Source organism: Bombus impatiens, unplaced genomic scaffold (assembly GCF_000188095.3).
Source record: "Bombus impatiens unplaced genomic scaffold, BIMP_2.2 scf_4010, whole genome shotgun sequence".
Taxonomy (NCBI): domain Eukaryota; kingdom Metazoa; phylum Arthropoda; class Insecta; order Hymenoptera; family Apidae; genus Bombus; species Bombus impatiens.
The window spans coordinates 86,793-89,403 of NT_180429.1; the positions used below are offsets into that span (position 1 = coordinate 86,793).

The 2,611-nt window shown below is 52.2% G+C and overlaps 1 protein-coding gene across 6 annotated transcripts in view; it reads right to left on the reverse strand.

Annotated features, from left to right (window-relative positions):
• Window positions 1–880: 880 nt before the first annotated feature.
• The window catches only part of LOC100740686, a 28,022-nt gene continuing 26,291 nt past the window's right edge, over window positions 881–2,611 (reverse strand). For all 6 annotated transcript variants that reach the window (XR_004462896.1, XR_002947935.2, XR_004462897.1 and 3 more), the window contains exon 4: window positions 881–1,334. The gene's annotated coding sequence lies outside the window, so the exon portion shown is untranslated. The remainder of the gene's footprint in view (window positions 1,335–2,611) is intronic.

The window sequence follows — 2,611 nt, forward strand, 5'->3', positions numbered from 1 at the left end:
GAACTCGGTCTCGCGTCGCATTACGAAAGGAAGGGGGGTCCCCGTTATTAAAAACCGAATCGATCGAGTCGTTGTTGATGCATTTCGCTCTCTACTTACCTCCGTGGTAAGCCGTGGCGCGGCTCGATCGGCCCGTCATGAATTTTAACGAAATCTCTTTATTACTTCCCGATATCGGAACGAAAGTCCGGCCGGTTTATTAAATGAAAACAATTACGATCGGGGCTATCCGCGATTCCGATTTTAACGAGCGATTCTTTGTACGTGGGAAATTGAATTTGTTTGTTCCGGGAGGTGGCGACGTCGTTGGAGAAAAAAATCCAGCCACCACTAGCCAGCGGGCCTTTGCCAAGTCTAATGAAATTATTGGAACGCTACGCGTTTCCGTTCTTCCCGTTTCCCACCACCGAGCTATAATCGTTCGCTCCGATCGTCCCTTGATAGACGAAATTAATCGAAACGCGTTCACTCCGCGAACGCTTCGATTCGACGACGAACGAGCGAGCGATTCAGCGACCTCGTCGTACATCGAACTCGATCTCGAAAACGAGCTGCCGATTTTTACACGGTGACGTACCAAGGCGTCGTCGACGTCTTTCCACGGTTTGACGGGGCGTGAAACGTTGCGCGGATAACGAGGCTGGAACAGCGAGCATTCCGCCAGGACTCCGGACTCTGACAACCAGTATTTACGATCCGAGGTTAATCTGTTCGAGAGGCAAAGTCGACGGTGAATCGATCTTTGGTCGATCCATCGTTTGTTCGAAAAATGACGGGTCGGTTGGTCGTTGTAATTGAAAGATAAAACAAACACGAAGCAACGTTGTTACAAGTATATATTTGAAAGAAACAATTTTACACAGACACCTTACAGTACACGTTGTTTTCCATACAATCGCCGTTACGATAAACGTGGCGAAAATAAAATGACGCGCGAGAGTGAAGGGTCGAAAGGGTGAAAAGGACGCGTCGCATCGATCAGCCGATCGCCGCGAAATCTCGTATCGCGATTCGTCGTGGTCGTTTGGACCGTGTTCTGAACAGGCGGCGCGGTTGCGCGACGTTTGCGCAAAAAATTATATTAAATTATCACTCGACAAATTAAACAAATTTCACCGCTGCGTGTACGCTTCATTCCACGCGGACGTACGAGCAAATATTACGTCGATAAACATAACCGCTTCTGAAAGGATTCGCTGTGTCTCGTAACGTCGCCTAAGGTCGCTCTTCAGCCTCCGCTAACTCTCTCTATCTCTCTCCCTATCTCTCTCTCTCTCTCTCTCTCTTTTCCTTCGTCCCTCTCCCTGCGGTCCATCGCCGGGACTCCAGATGTCCTGCGAACAGAAAATTATCGGATCTAAGCAACGCGACCGTATCCTTATCGCGCCGTACTTTCCGACTTTCCGTATCCGCGAGAAGATTTAGCGCTGCGGCGAACGATACGAGCGTCTTGACACCTTCCAAACAGACGTTGCGCAACTCGTTAAAGACCAAAGTGTGTAAGTACGTAGCGCGACGCGGTGACATTGCGTCGGTAGTGAAAGATCGCGAACGCGACGAGGTCGGAGAAAGCCGGTCGAAATAGACCGATCGAACGATCGTCGACCGAAAGAAAATGTCCAAACAGCCAACGACGAGGATTACTTTTTCGCCGATAGAAGGAATTCCTGTTCGGTGATCTTTCGACTCGGCGGTGTGCGCGAATGCGTGTACGAGCTACGAGGTTGCGAATACGAACGTCGCATAGGCGACGATCGACGTGAGTCGGCCTCTATAAATAGTCGACCGCTGTGCTGCGAAAAATCACTGTTTTTACGATAATTACCGTCACTTAGTGGCCCTGCTCCTTTCATCGCGTCTCACCGTACGTCCACGCGCGTTGCCGCCTATCCGGTTCCCTGCATCGCGTTCTCCAACGTCGGCCAACATACGCCTCTATCGTAGCTACTCTATCCGCTCTCTGCAATTAACGCGCCCGACCTTTTGTTCCGCTCGCTGGATACCGGCAGCGACATACCGGCGTATAAAAGTCGAAACGCTAGATACGACGAGTCTTATCGCCAACCGACTTACGCTTTCGACTTACTTACTCGATCTGATATGGAGACGTCGCGGACGGAGATTCGCGAATCGGTCGGTCGATAGGCGAACACCGACGTGTGTGGGCACGCGTGCTCGGATCGCAAAGGTCGAACGATATAGCGGCATTCGGCAACCGCTTCTGCGGCTGTTGGTCCTCGTTGCTGCACGAGGTCTCGCGGCCGGTTAGACCGGGGCCTCACTCCCCCTCGATTCTTCCTTCCCGTCTTCCATCTCGCGTCTTCCATCTCGGTCCCTGACCCTCTCCTCTGTCTTTACCCAATTGCGTCTCTCTGCCCCTCGACGTCCAGGGCCCCGTCTCCGTTTCTTTCTCCTTCCGTCGTGGTGGTTCAAATAAGTCAAGCCGCTTTTATTCTCGGTCTCTCGGATATTCTTTATAGCGGCGGTGGCATCCCTAGGCCCTCGGCCCTCCCTCTTCGATACGTATGCCGTACGTTATGAAGCGCAGGCAGCAGCACACGGCGCAAACTACAAGAAGCGAACGGGTACGGGCGGCCCTCGTGTTCGGTCC